The sequence below is a fragment of the Lithobates pipiens genome, unplaced genomic scaffold (genome assembly GCF_037356315.1).
Source record: "Lithobates pipiens isolate NorthernLeopardFrog02 unplaced genomic scaffold, aLitPip1_a1.2 Scaffold_1, whole genome shotgun sequence".
NCBI lineage: Eukaryota > Metazoa > Chordata > Amphibia > Anura > Ranidae > Lithobates > Lithobates pipiens.
The window spans coordinates 257001993-257018329 of record NW_027507685.1 but is presented as its reverse complement, the minus strand read 5'-3'; positions in this window follow the sequence as shown (position 1 = coordinate 257018329).

Here is a 16337-nt window from a genome sequence, read left to right as displayed (position 1 = left end):
AAAATAAAAAAACCCAGTGGTGATTAAATACCACCAAAAGAAAGCTCTATGTGTATGAAAAAAATGATAAAAATTTTGTTTGGGTACAGTGTTGCATGACTGAGTAACTGGCATTCAAAGTGTGAGAGCGCTGAAAGCTAAAAATTGGTCTGGTAAGGAAGGTGTATAAATGCCCGGTATTGAAGTGGTTAATAGGGATGAGCTTCGAGTTCAAGTCAAACTCATGTTCGACTCGAACATTGCCTGTTCGCCTGTTCACTGAACAGCGAACAATTTGGGGTGCTTGTGGCAAGTTCGAAAAGCCACGGAACACCCTGTAAAAGTCTATGGGAGAAATCTAAAGTGCTAATTTTAAAGGCTTATATGCAAGTTATTGTCATAAAAAATGTTTGGGGACCCGGGTCCTGCCCCAGGGGACATGGATCAATGCAAACAAATGTTTTTTTAGGAGCAGTGATTTTAATAATGCTTAAAGTGAAACAATAAAAGTGTAATATTCCTTTAAATTTCATACCTGGGGGGTGTCTATAGTATGCCTGTGAAGGGGCGCATGTTTCCCGTGCTTAGAACAGTCCCTGCACAAAGTGTCATTTCTGCAGCAAAAAAAGTCATTTAAAATCACTCGCGGCTATAATGAATTGTCGGCTCCCGTAATACAGAGTCATTGAAAGTCATTGAAAAAAAAAAAAAGCGTGGGGTTCCCCCAAATTCAATTACCAGGCCCTTCAGGTCTGGCATGGATATTAAGAGGAACCCCCACGTCAAATTTAAATAAAAAAAGACGTGGGGTTCCCCCCAAATATCCATACCCCTTCAGGTCTGGTATGAATTTTAAGGGGCGCTAAATTGAAAAAAAAATGGCGTGGAGTTCCCCCTAAAAACAAAAGACCCTTTATCCAAGAACGCAACCTGGCAGGCCGCAGGAAAAGAGGGGGGGACGAGAGAGCGCCCCCCCTGAACCATACCAGGCCACGTGCCCTCAACATTAGGAGGATGCTTTGGGGTCCCCCCCAAAGCCCCTTGTGCCCATGTTGATGAGGACAAGGGCCTCATCCCCACAACCCTGACTGGTGGTTGTGGGGGTCTGCGGGCAGAGGGCTTATCAGAATCTGGAAGCCCCCTTTAACAAGGGGATCCCCATATCATGGCCCCCCCATTTGAAATGGTAAGGGGTACCCCTACGCAGGTTTCCGTTACATCAGAGGGGGGCGGGGTCACCCGCACGTCATTGGGGAAGCCGGGCTTTCCCCTTGCGTCAGAGGGGGCGGGGTCAGATGACGGGTGGCACTGCCCTCCTCATATAAGAAGTGTCAGGCTGCCGGGATCCCCGCAGTGTCTCTGGTGGAGACAGAGGATGGCTGCGCTGCGCTGGAGGGAGAGATCACCCATCGCTGGATCAGATGAGCCATCGCTGGACCCCGGAGAAGAGATCATCCATCGCTGGATAGCAAGAGTGGATTACCACCTCTGGAATCTTTTATTTTATTTTTATTTTTAATAAAGGACTTTTGCAACGGTGTGTGTGTGTCTTTTTTAACTGTTATTTACCCTTTCTTTGTAAAATGGTAGGGGTACCTTTTGTACCCCCTTACCATTTCAAACGGGGGGGGCGGGATCTGGGGGTCCCCTTGTTAAAGGGGGCTTCCAGATTCTGATAAGCCCCCCGCCCGCAGGCCCTTGTCCTCATCAACATGGGGATAAGGTGCTTTGGGGGGACCTCAAAGCATCCTCCCAATGTTGAGGGCATGTGGCCTGGTACGGTTCAGGATGGGGGGGCACTCTCCCCCCCCTCTTTTCCTGTGGCCTGCCAGGTTGCGTGCTCAGATAAAGGGTCTGGTATGGATTTTAGGGGGAAATCCACGCCGTTTTTTTTTTAATTTGGCGTGGAGATCCCCTTAAAATCCATACCAGACCTGAAGGGTCTGGTAGGGATATTTGGGGGAACCCCGTGTATTTTTTTTTTATTTGACGCGGGGGTTCCGCTTAATATCCATACCAGACCTGAAGGGCCTGGTAATTGAATTTAGGGGAACCCCACATTTTTTTATTTTATCATTGATCCATGTTCCCTGGGGCAGTCTCCGCCGCTACCGACATCTCCGGTAAGCTGCGGAGACCACCAGGGAGCACCGGGAGGGGGGGAGTGCACCTCTTACGCCGCCGATAAAAGTGATTTTGCAGCGAATCTGCCACAGAGACCACTTTTATCTAAAAAGTGGACTCCACGCTGTTTATAAAAGATACCATGGGATTACAGCAGCACCAATAAAAGTGATTTTGCGGCGAATTCGGCAAAAAGTGCCCCCCGCTATTTAAAAAAGGTACGGGGTGGGGGTTATGGCCGCTATCTGCGGCCATAACAGTGATATTCAACTTCAAACAGTCGATGTTCAACGACGGCGGGGGGGCGGTCCGGAAGTAAAGGAAGCCGTTTAGAATTAATTAGAAGCTGCAACAAGTCATACAGATCCCGCCTCATTTCCTGGCCGCTCCAGAGCATTAAGTGTCATTTTCCGTCTTATGCTTCCTTCCTCTGCTGTCAGCGTGAGTCACTTCTGACAAGTTTTCCTGACACAAAGAGAAAAATGGTGACAGGGTAGGGATCTCCAGCACACAGCCTGTGATTGACAGCCTCATATCTGTGTTTTGTGTGAAGGGGGGGGGGGGGGCGTAGGTGTGTCCCTTCCCTCCAATCAGCTATCGCTATTCTCTGCCGAGTATAACTTCAGCTCCTCGTCCCCCACTGTTTTTCTGACAGCTCAGACAAGCTGTATAAATTCAGAATTTTGATGGTGACAGGGGAGGGATCTCCAGCACACAGCTTATGATTGACAGCCTCAGCTCTGTGTGCTGCGTGAAAGAGGGGGCTGTGACCCTTCCCTCCAATCAGCTCTCTCACTGAACTCTACCGAGTTAAACTTCAGCTCCCTGCCCCCCTGCTTTTCTGACAGCTCAGACAAGCTGTATAAATTCTGGATTTGATTGGCTGTAGAGAAGAGAAGACTGTTGATAAAACAGGTACAACTTATGTAGGAGGATTTGTTCCATCTCTCTGTATCACCTGAGACCAGGCGCTTCACTGGGTTTACAACCACTTTAAATGATACGCTCACTGTAGCATCAAATCTTTGTAGCGTTTTATAATGGCGGGGCGTTCCTGCGCGGCCTTATCACCTACAAAAAAAAAAAAAAAAAACTTCACAAAGCCGAGCCGCCTTGCGTTGCTCGGGTGCGTCGTCTTGATCACAGATCATGCTGTAAAAACCGGCGTCCTTTCTAAACGTTGGCTGATCTCCTTCCCTCTCCGAAACAGGCTGTAGTGCGGAAGGCCGCGTCGGTCTTGGCAGAGGAGCGCTCTGACAGATGCCGGGCCGGTGTGCCAGGTGAAATCGCGTGAGCTCCATCTGAGCCGGTCACCGGGGCCGCTCGGCGGACGGAGGTGTGATATTCTGAGCATATCGAGTGCTACAAAAGAGAGAGAGCGGAGTCGTATGCCAAGATTCATCTCTGAGCCGCCCAACACCAAAGGTTCACCCGACATTAAACAGCAAAAAATAAATAAAGAGGATGAAAACAGAAACCTCGGGCAAACAGATAAACACAAAGCTGAAATAGGTGTGTGGACGTTGTTTCAGCTGCCAAAAAAAAAAAAAGGATTTGTAATTTTCTCCAGATGGTGGCATGAACATGGCACCCCTGCCACACAGTATAGCCAGGTTTCCTGGTCTTCAGAACAGTTAAAGAGGACCTAGCGTCAGATACGTTTGTTGATGGTTATTTACTGTATAGTGCTCAAAAATATGTCAGTTTCTTCACCACACTCAGATCACGTCACCCCCCCCCCCATCACCCCCCCCCCCCCATCACCCAGGGGGTCACCATCTACTTAACTAGTTGCCACCCGCCCCACTGTCAAAATGATGGCCGGGCTGAGCGGCTCTCTTTCTGGGACACCGTCACATGACGGCGTCCCACAACGGCTGCTCTCGCGCCTGCAACGCTGTGATCGCGGCCGCACCGTGTTGCTAGGACGTGGCGCGACCCCGATCTCTGTAAAGAGCCCGCGTCCGAGGCTCTTTGACCATGTGATTGGCTGTGTCCAATCACAGCCGGTCACATGTGAACATGGAGAGGCCGGTAATCCAGGTTTCCGTTACATATGAGGGGGGGGCGGGGTCACCCATACGTCATTGGGGAACCCCTGGCTTCCCTCACTAGCGTCAGAGGGGGCGGGGTCAGGTGATGGGTGGCCCCACCCTCCTAATATAAGAAACGTCAGGCGCCGGGATCCCCGCAGTGTCTCCTCAGTGGAGACAGAAGATGGATGCATGGATGGACTGCGCTGGACTGAAAATCACCCGTCGCTGGATCAGATCAGCCATCGCTGGACCCCGGAGAGATGATCATTCGTCGCTGGATAGCAAGAGTGGATTACCACCGCTGGAATCTTTTTTTTATTTTTTTTATTTTTAATAAAGGAATTTTTCAAAAGTGTGTTTGTCTTATTTAACCATTTTTTACACTTTCTTTGTGAAATGGTAGGGGTACTTTTGTACCCCCTTACCATTTCAAACAGGGGAGGGGCGGGATCTGGGGGTCCCCTTGTTAAAGGGGGCTTCCAGATTCTGATAAGCCCCCCGCCCACAGACCCTCACAACCACCGGCCAGGGTTGTGAGGATGAGGCCCTTGTCCTCATCAACATGGGGACATGGTGCTTTGAGGGGTCACAAACCCCCAAAGCATCCTCCCAATGTTGAGGGCATGTGGCCTGGTACGGTTCAGGAGGGGGGGGGGCGCTCTCTCGCCCCCCCTCTTTTCCTCCGGCCTGCCAGGTTGCGTGCTCGGATAAAGGGTCTGGTATGGATTTTTAGGGGGACCCCCGCGTCAATTTTTTTTTTACATTTGACGCGGGGTTCCCCTTAATATCCATGTCAGACCTGAAGGGCCTGGTAATTGAATTTAGGGGAACCCCCACGCTTTTTTTTTTTTTTTTTTTTATCAATGAATGAATGAATTGTCGGCTAATACAGAGAACACTCATTGAGTGTTCTCTGTATTACGGGGAGCCGACAATTTAGCCGCAAGTGATTTTAAAAGACTTTTTTTCCTGCACAAATGACACTTTGTGCAGGGACAGTTCTAAGCACCAGAAACATGAGCCCCTTCACAGGCATACTATAGATACCCCCCAGCTACGAAATTTAAAGGAATATTACACTTTTATTGTTTCACTTTAATCATTATTAAAATCACTGCTCCTGAAAAAACGTCCCTTTTTAAAACTTTTTTTTTGCATTGATCCATGTCCCCTGGGGCAGGACCCGGGTCCCCAAACACTTTTTAGGACAGTAACTTGCATATTACCCTTTAAAATGAGCACTTTAGATTGTGAACGTTCGAGTTCCATAGACTTTAATAGGGTTCTAAAGTTCACACGAAGTTTAGGTCTGTTCGCAGGTTCTGGTGCGAACCGAACAGGGGGGTGTTCGGCTCATCCTTACCTGAGAACCAAAATTGAGGTAAAAGATTTCAGAAGAGCATTTTTTGGGCATTTTTTGGTCTTTTTGACCCCAGATCTCTCATTTACCTTGAAAAGCAAAAGAAAAAAAATTGGCATTTTGAGTGAAAAATAAAAATCATTTGTTTATGCCCAACAATCGGAAGTGATGTTACAGATTGCTTCCATCCTCCAAGGGCATTTTTTGGTTCTCCTGGGGTCTTTTTGCCCCCAGATCTCTCATTTACCTTGAAAAGCAAAATTAAAAAAAATGGCATTTTGAGTGAAAAAAATAAATAAATTTACCTTGAAGAGCAAAAGAAATTATTTTTTTGGCATTTTGAGTGATAAAAAAAAAATAATAAAAAAAAAAAAATCATTTTTTTATGCCCAACAACCGGAAGTGACGTTACAGATTGCTTCCATCCTCCAAGGGCATTTTTTGGTTCTCCTGGGGTCTTTTTGCCCCCAGATCTCTCATTTACCTTGAAAAGCAAAATTTAAAAAAATGGCATTTTGAGTGAAAAAAATAAAAAATAAAAAATAAAAAATAAATAAAAATCATTTGTTTATGCCCAACAACCGGAAGTGACGTTACAGATTGCTTCTATCCTCCAAGGGCATTTTTTTGGTCCTCCTAGGGTCTTTTTGACCCCATATCTCTCATTTACCTTGAAAAGCAAAATAAAAAAAAAATGTGGCATTTTGAGTGAAAAAAAAAATAAATAAAAAATCATTTGTTTATGCCCAACATCCATAAGTGACGTTACAGATTGCTTCCATCCTCTAAGGGCATTTTTTGGTCCTGCTAGGGTCTTTTTGCCCCCAGATCTCATTTACCTTGAAAAGCAAAAAAAAAAAAAAAAAATTGGCATTTTGAGTGAAAGAAAATAAAAATAAAAAATATACAAAAATCATTTGTTTATGCCCAACAACCGGAAGTGACATTACAGATTGCTTCCATCCTCCAAGGGCATTTTTTGGTCCTCCTAGGGTCTTTTTGACCCCAGATCTCTCATTTACCTTGAAAAGCAAAAGAAAAAAAATGCATTTTAATAAAAATAAAAATAAATCATTTGTTTATGCCTGAGAATCGGGAGTGACATTAAAGATCGTTCCGGTCCCCCAAGGACATATAGATGACATATAGATGCGTGGGGGCCATCTTGCCCTCACTCGACTTCCTTCCCAGTGAACGGGTGCATTGGATCACTTCTGGGTTTACCAACGGCTCTAGTAAGCTCGTAAACGACCAGGAACCGAGCGCGCAGGGGGTGGGGTGGAGGTGGGGTCGACGACACCCCTTCCTCCGCCTCTAAAAGCAATCCCGCGGCGAATCCGCCCCACGGGACCACTTTTATTTGAAAGAGAACCGGCCAAATTTGAGGTATATTTACAGTGGGCAGTCGGCAAGAAAGTCTGGAGTTCCACTTTAGCCAATAAAAGAAAGCCGAGGTTGGATTGCCTGAGGATAAGCCATGAAAATGTCCAATTTACTACATTTAGATATATAGATTGGACTTTATTTATTTTTTATTTTTTTTCCTGTTCCAACATCCACTTTGCCTTTATTGTATCTATTTCTTAAAATGAGCCCTCTAAACAATTCAAATTTATTGATATATGTGCAAGCTTTGCATATTCCGAGTAATTTGGTGGAAAGTGTCAAAGTAAATTGTCTCCGTTTAAGATGAATTAACATCAGTTTGTGGCGTCACTTCGAGGCTCGTGTCATCGATCATTCACCGAATGTCACCGGCGTCAGAGCCCTGAAATAACAAAACTCCATATTGCTGATTATTTTTATTTTATTTTATTTTTTTCCTCTTATCATTTGTTCCTTGCTCTTTTTTTTTTTTTTTTCTTGTAGAACCCATTTTGCACGTTCGGAAATTGGCCTACAAATGACATGCAATTCTTTTCTTTGACTGTATTATGTACACAGAGGAAGCCTTTACGTTCACATGGGAGAATAACCTACAGTGCCTTGAAAAAGTATTCACACCCCTCGACATTTTCCAAATTTTTCTCACATTACAACCAAAAAAGATAAATGTATTTTATTCAAATTTTTTTTTTTTTTGTGATTGACCAACACAAAGTGGCACGTAAAAGTGGAAGGAAAATTATTTTTAAAATGTGTTAGACATAAATATGTGAAAAGTGTGTGTGTGTGGGGGGGGGGGGGCATTTGTATTCGGCCCCCTTTACTCTGATACCCCTAACTAAAATCTAGTGGAACCAATTGCCTTCACCTAATTCGTAAATAGAGTCCACCTGGGTGTAATTTAATCTCAGTGTAGCGGCCATAACCCGTTGCAGGGCGGCCTTGACTTATTGGGCTTACCGGTTACCCTCTCTCGCCCCACTTCTAGGGGTTCCCAGGGTTGATACCCAACAACTTGAACTCTGACACAGATGAAGTCCTCTTTAACCGGTTCCCGACCAGCGCACGCCGATGTACGTCGACAGAATGGCACGGGCAGGCATATTGGCATACAGGTACGTCCAATCTTCAATGACGCCCTGCCATCGGGAGCGTGCCGCCGGCAGCACGCTCCCATGCTGGTCGGGACCCCCGTGAGTCCGGTCGCGGGACCCGCGGACTCGATCGCCGTGGGCATACCCGCGATCGTCTCACGGGACGGCTGAATGGAGGAAATGCCGTGTAAACAGCATTTCTCCATTCTGCCTAGCAACTAGTGATGCTGATCTCTGCTCCATGTGATTGGAGCAGAGATCAGTGTTCACTAAATGAAAGCACAACCCCCCCACAGTTAGTAACACACCCCTAGGAACACTTAACCCCTACACTGCCACCCACTGGTTAACCCTTTCACTGCCAGTGTCATTTACACAGGAATCACTGCATTTATATAGCACTGATTGCTGTATAAATGACAATGGTCCCAAAAATGTGTCAAAAATGTCCAATGGGTCCCCCACAATGTCGCAGTCACAATAAAAATCGCTATTAGTAAACAAAAAAATATATAAAAAATTATTAATAAAAATGCTATAAAACTATCCCTATTTTGTAAATGCTATAACTTTTGCGCAAACCAATCAATAATCGCTTATTGCAATTTTTTTTACCAAAAATATGTAGAAGAATACGTATCGGCCTAAACTGAGGGAAAAAAATGTTTTTTTATATATTTTTGGGGGATATTTATTATAACAAAAAGTAAAAAATAATGCGTTTTTTTCAAAATTGTCGCTCTATTTTTGTTTATAGCGCAAAAAATAAAAACCGCAGGGGTGATCAAATACCACCAAAAGAAAGCTCTATTTTTGGGAAAAAAAAGGACGCCAATTTTGTTTGGGAGCCACGTCGCACGACCGCGCAATTGTCAGTTAAAGCGACGCAATGCCGAATCGCAAAAAGTGGTCTGGTCTTTGACCAGCAAAATGGTCCGGTCTGTAAGTGGTTAAAAGGTTTTATTTTGCAGCAATAACTTTCACATAACACGGTCTCTTAAGCCCCATACACACTATCAGATTGTCTGCTGATTTTTTCCATCAGATTTACCAAAACCATATAATATGAGGTCAAACCTTAGGGGTTTCAATGTGTATGCAATCAGGCAGGCCCTTGCACTACATGGTTTTGGTAAACCTGAAGGAAAAAATCAGCAGACAATCTGATTGTGTGTATGGGGCTTTCGGGAACAAAGGGCACGGGTGAAGAACTCAGGCACCTTGAACTGCAGGTCTAGCAAAGTCTCTATTTCCACCCAGAGAGTAGCCGCTCGCAGCTGGGTACTTCAAGGCTGAACAGATCTCTAGCCAGAGATCATGGCAGTCAGCACGTTGACTCAAAACTTGAACAATCAACTGAGGGTAAACAGGAACCTTTTTCCTCCATACCTGGAACATTTCCCTGTATCCTCAATGGTACTGGAAAAACGTGGATTCGTCAATGTCCTTCCCAACTCAGTAACCAGGCACTTCCCAGGATGCCACTTGCCGGTCCTCCTCCGAAGAGTCCTCCCCCGGTCACTTCCACGAGCTGTGGTGTCCCTCCAAGCCGAGAGCACACCCGGACACCTTGAATCCTCCCTCAGTTATTGGGCCTCGGTCCAGCAGGTTCCGAGACTCGGGAACAGATGGATCCTCACCCCAGACCAGACGGGTCTATCAGGGGCCACCAACAGGAACATGTTGCGGGATGTCAAACACCCCGTGACCGGGACCCCTCACGGGGCTACCCCGGTCCTGGAACCAGAACAGGCCATACGGGTCACACAAACACCTCTCTTGAACACGTGACCCACACCTCCTTAAGTACCCCTTCCCAGACTCCTCATCGGGCCCCGGCACTCCTACTGATTGGCTCCAAGAAGGCCGGTACCCAAACATCCATCCAGGCCTGGTTCTGGCCTGTCATGTCCACCTAACTGTTCACATGACCAGGCAGAACTTCCAAACACAGCCCAGCCAGACTGGTGTTAAGGCCTAACCTACATAATCACCCCCAGAACCCCTACTGTTCTGAGGCAAAAACTAAATGTACATGCGTATGACATTTGGTCCCAAATGTCATCCGCTACATCAGTATAAATACGGCTGTACTGTGAAGTCCTCAGAGGTTTGTCAGAGAAACTTAGGGAACAAACAGCATCATGAAGGCCAAGGAACACACCAGACAGGTCAGGGATAAAGTTGTGGAGAAGTTTAAAACAGGGTTAGGTTCTAAAAAAAAAAATCTCCCAAGCTTTGAACATCTCACGGAGCTCTGTTCAATCCATCATTGGAATATGGAAAGAGTATGGCACAACGGCAAACCTACCAAGACATGGCCGTCCACCTAAACTGACCGGCCCGGCAGGGAGAGCATTCATCAGAGAAGCAGCCAAGAGGTCCATGGTAACTCTGGAGGAGCTGCAGAGATCCACAGGTGGGAGAATCTGTTCACAGGACAACTATTAGTCGTGCTCGCCACAAATCTGGTCTTTATGGAAGAGTGGCAAGAAGAAAGTCATAAGAAGTCCTGTTTGCAGTTTGCGAGTGTGGAAGAAGGTGTTCTGGTCAGATGAGACATAAATTGAACTTTTTAACCTAAAAACAAAATGCTACATGTGGTGGAAAACTAACACTGCCCATCATCCTGAACACACCATCCCCACCGTGAAACATGGTGGTGGCAGCATCATGTGGTGGGGATGCTTTTCTTCAGCAGGGACAGGGAAGCTGGTCAGAGTTGACGGGGGAAGATGGATGAAGACAAATACAGGACAATCTTATGCCGCGTACACACGAGCGGACTTTTCAACATCCAAAGTCCGAAGGACTGAGTCCGTCAGACTATCCGATCGTGTGTGGGCTGCAACGGACTTTTGACTCGCCAAAGTCCGAAGGACTTTAGAATATGGAACATGCTTCAAATTTTTCCGAAGGAACTCCGCCGGACCCGGTCCCCTTCGAAAAATCCGCTCGTGTGTATGCTACTCCGACGGACTAAAACCGACGCTAGGGCAGCTATTGGCTACTGGCTATGAACTTCCTTATTCGAGCCGAGTCGTACGTCATCACGTTCGAATCCGTCGGAGTTTAGTGTGATCGTGTGTGGCCAAGTCCGTTCGGCCGAAAAGTCTGTCAGAACTCCGGCGGAATTCCAGCAGAACTCCGACGGAACTCCTTCGGAAGTCTGTCGGACATAAGTCCTCTCGTGTGTACGGGGCTTTAGAAGAAAACCTGTTAGAGTCTACAAAAGACTTGAGACTGGGGAGGAGGTTCACCTTCCAGCAGGACAATGAGCCTAAGGCCCCTTTCACACAGGCGGACCGTTCAGGTCCACCTGTCAGTTTTTTAGGCGGACCTGAATGGATGCTCCATACAGGTGTATGGAGCAAAGGATGTCAGCGGTGACATGTATGCGGATTGGATCAGATGAAAACGGACTCTACAGTCCATCTTCATCCGATCCCCCAAAGAGGAGAGCGGCACTCTGACAGGTTGGTCCCTGCACAGTGTGCAGAGACTGAGCTGTCATCTGTCAGCAGGGATCGACGGAGCGACGGAGCAATACCCAGCTGAGCAAAGCAGAGCCCATACACGGACACATCCATGTGAAAGGGCCCTAAACATACAGCCAGAGCTACAATGGAATAGTCCGGACCAGGGCCGGTACAAGGGGTGGGCGGAAGGGACGGGTGCAGGGCTGTCTTTAAGGCAGGGCAAAAGGGGCAGTTGCCCTGGGCCCTGTTATTGTTGTGGGGCCCAAAGCAGCTGCCTTAACCACTTCAATACCGGGGGGCACTTAAACACCTTCCTGCCCAGACCAATTTTGAGCTTTCAGCGCTGTCACACTTTGAATGACAATTGCGCGGTCATGCTACACTGTACCCAAATGAAATTTTTATCATTTTTTTCCCACAAATAGAGCTTTCTTTTGGTGGTATTTGATCACCTCTGCGGTTTTTATTTTTTGCTAAACAAATAAAAAAATACCGAAAATTTTGAAAAAAAATTTTTTTTTTGTTTCAGTTTCAAAACTTTGTAAATAAGTAAGTTTTCTCCTTCACTGATGGGCACTGATGGGGTTACACTGATGGGCAATGATAAGGCGACACTGATGGGCACCGATGAGGTGGCACCAATGAAGTGGCACTGATGAGGTGGCATTGATGGACACTGATATGTGGCACTGATAGGTGGCACTGATGGGCACTGATAGGCGGCACTAATGGGTGTCACTGATGGGCGACACGGATGGGCACTGTTAGGTGGCACAAATTGGCACTGATAGCTGGCACGGATTGGCATGGATGGGCTTGGATAGGCGGCACAGGTGGGCATGGGTAGGCAGCACAGGTGGGCATGGGTAGGCGGCACAGGTGGGCATGGATGGACACTGATAGGTGGCATGGATGGGCACTGATAGGCGGCACAGATGGGAACTGATAGGCGGCATTGTATTATAATATACTGTACTAATGGATGCCAATCAGTGCCAAACAGTAATGCATGCCAATCAGTGATGCCCATTGTGGGCACTGATTTGCATCCATTATGGGCACTGATTGGCATCCATTGTGGCACTGACTGGAATCCCTGGTGGTCTAGGGTGGCATACCTTGTCCTGGGCATCCCTGGTGGTCTGGTGGCGTCCCTGGTGGTCCAGTGTGGGCATCCTCAGGGGGGCTGTGCTGATAATCGATCAGCACAGGCCCCCCCTGTCAGAGAAGCAGCCGATCGGCTCTCCTCTACTCGCGTCTGTCACACTGTGATCAGCCGTGATTGGACATGGCTGATCACGTGGTAAAGAGTCTCCGTCTGAGAATATGTTTAATTTGCAGGCTGCTGTGTAATGTAAAGGGGTCCAGAGGTGCAGGTGCTGTGTAATGTAAAGGGTTCCAGAGGTGCAGGGTGCTGTGTAATGTAAAGGGGTCCAGGGGGGCAGGGTGCTGTGTAATGTAAAGGAGCCCAGAGGTGCAGGGTGCTGTGTAATGTAAAAGGGTCCAGAGGTGCACGTGCTGTGTAATGTAAAGGGGTCCAGAGGTGCAGGGTTCTGTGTAATGTAAAGGGGTCCAGAGGGGCAGGGTGCTGTGTAATGTAAAGGGGTCCAGAGGTACAGGCTGCTGTGTAATGTAAAGGGGTCCAGAGGTGCAGGGTGCTGTGTAATGTAAAGGGGTCCAGAGGGAAAGGCTGCTGGGTAATGTAAAGGGCTCCAGAGGTGCAGGCTGCCGTGTAATGTAAAGGGGTCCATAGGTGCAGGGTGCTGTGTAATGTAAAGGGGTCCAGAGGTGCAGGGTGCTGTGTAATGTAAAGGGGTCCAGAGGTGTGGTGAACTTACAATTTAACCACTTGCCGACCAGCCGCAGTACATATACTACGATGGGCTGCAGCTACAGTATTGTATTGTTGTATTATAGTGTTGTATTGTTTTAAGCGTTTTCTGGTTTTGAAAGGACACTGCCTTTCTTTATACCCGGGGGGGGGCGCAGGTTGCCATCTTCGCCCTGGGCACCAGATGGCCTTGTCCCAACACTGGTCTAGACTCTAGATCAAAGCATATATATGTGTAGGGATGAGCTGTACACCCCCCCCCCCCCCCCGGTTCGGTTCGCACCAGAACATGCGAACAGGCAAATAATTTGTGCGAACACCGTTACGATCTATGGGACACGAACATGAAAAACCAAAAGTGCTAATTGTAAAGGCTTATATGCATGGTATTGTCATAAAAAGTGTTTGGGGACCCGGGTCCTGCCCCAGGGGACATGTATCAATGCAAAAAAAAGTTTTGGAAACTGAAGTTTTTTCAGGAGCAGTGATTTTAATAATGATTAAAGTGAAACAATAAAAACAAAATATTCCTTTAAATATCATGCCTGTGGGGTGTCTATAGTACGCCTGTAAAGTGGCGCGTGTTTCCAGTGTTTACAACAATACCACAGCAAAATTACATTTCTAAAGGAAAAAATTTAATTTAAAACTAATTGCGGCTGTAATGAATTGTCGGGTCTCGGCAATATAGATAAAAAATAATAAAAAAAAACAGCATGAGGCCCCCCCCCCCAGTCCATTACCAGGTCTGGTAAGAATATTAAGGGGAACACCGCACCAAAAAAATGCGTGGGGGTCCCCCCAAAATCAATACTAGGCCCTTCAGGTCTGCTATGGATATCAAGGGGAACCCTGTGCCAAAATGTAAAAAAAATGGCGTAGGGGTCCCTCCCAAAATCCATACCAGACCCTTATCCGAGCACGAAACCTGGCAGACCGCAGGAAAAGAAGGAGGGGGGGGGGGGGGGGCGAGAGAGTGCCCCCCCTCCTGAACCTTACCTTACATGCCCTCAACATGGGTCCTCCTCAAAACACCTTGTCCCCATGTTGATGGGGACAAGGGCCTCATCCTCTCAATCCTTGCCAGGTGGTTGTGGGGGTTTGCAGGTGGGGGGGCTTATTGAAATCCGGAAGCCCCCTTTAGCAAGGTGACCCCCAGATCCCTCCCACCCTATGTGAATGGATATTGGGTACATTGTACCCTTACATATTCACCAAAAAAAGTGTCAAAATGGTAAAAATTACAGTAGACAATTTGGGACAAGTCCTTTATAAAAATCCCACGAGGTCCATTCATCTTCGATCACAGCGTCTGACGACCTGGGAAAAAAAAGGGGGAAAAAAGGAAAAAAGCTCCCGCTGACTGCAGGCTTTCTGCATTGACAGCTGTTATATAGCTGAGGGCGGGGCCACCGAGTGACGTAAACAGGTGACTCCGCTCCCTCCTGACGTCATGTGACATCACGTTCCTGGCGCGACGATCTCGCAGTGCATTGACGGTCTCGTCATTCATTATGGCATGTTCCGTGGGCGCTCAAATTTCCCACAAATGCCCTATAATCTTTGGTATTCAAAGAACGGGCGAACTCGAACATCGAATGTTCGACTGGAACATCGAACTAATCCCTGTTCATGTGTTAGAATGGGCCTTCAGCTCGGCTGCCTTGTTGGGTCTGGTGTCTCTCATCTTCCTCTTGACAATACCGCACAGATTCTCTATGGGGTTTAGGTCAGGTGAGTTTGCTGGACAATCAATCACAGTGATCCCATGATCATGTGACCAGGTATTGGTAGTTTTTGGCGGTGTGGGCAGGTCCCGTGTCCTGCAGGAAAATGAAATTGGCATCTCCATAAAGCTGGTCAGCAGAGGGAAGCATGAAGAGCTCTAGAATTTCCTGGTAGAGGGCTGCGCTGACTTTGGACTTGATAAAACACAGTAGACCAACACCAGCAGATGGCACGGCTCTCTAAATCATCACTGACTGTGGAAACTTCACACTGGACTTCATGCAACTTGGATTCTGTGCCTCTCCGCTCTTCTGCCAGACTCCGGGACCTTCATTTCCAAATGAAATGCAAAATGTACTTTCATCCAAAAGAGGACTTTGGACCACTGAGAAACAGTCCTGTCCCTTTTCTCCTTAGACCGGGTAAGATACTTCGGATGTTGTCTCTGGTTCAGGAGGGGCTTGACACAAGGAATGCAACAGTTGTAGCCCATGTCCTGGATACATCTGTGTGTGGTGGCTCTTGAAGAACTGACACCAGCCATAGTCCACTCCTTGTGAATGTCCCCCAAATTCTTGAATGGCCTTTGCTTCACAATCCTCTCAAGGCAGTGGTTATCTCTGTTGTGTGTGCACCCTTTTCTTCAACACGTTTTCCTTCCATTCAACTTTCCATTAATATGCTTGGATACAGCACTCTGTGAACAGCCAGCTTTAACAATAACCTTTTGTGTCTCACCCTCCTTGTGCAGGGCGTGACTGACTGGTTTTCTGGGCAACTGTCAAGTCAACAGTCTTCCCCATGATTGTGTAACCTACTGAACCAGACCGAGAGACCATTGAAAGGCTCAGGAAACCTTTACAGGTGTTTTGAGTTACTTAGCTGATTAGAGTGTGACATCATGAGTCTATAATATTCAACCTTTTCACAATATTCTAGTATTCCGAGATACTGAATATTGGGTTGTCACTCACTGTAAGCCATAATCATCAAAATTAAAAGAAAGAAATGCTATTAAATATATCGCTGTGTGTGTAATGAATCTATATCGTATAGGAGTTCCACTTTTTTGTATTGAATTACTGAAATTAATTAACTATTTCATGATATTCTATGAGATTCACCTGTATGTAACTTTGGGAAAATCCTTCCTTCTATAGTTTTAAATTGTTGTACATACTGGATGTCCTCGATACATTTGTAGCCCTCTTGTCCTAAACAGGGGCTACTATGTCAATGTAGTTTTTGGCTGGTCTGCAGTCAGCTCAGATGGATTGTATAATTTTTTCACCTGGTTTGTCCCTAAGCTTAAAGCGGAGG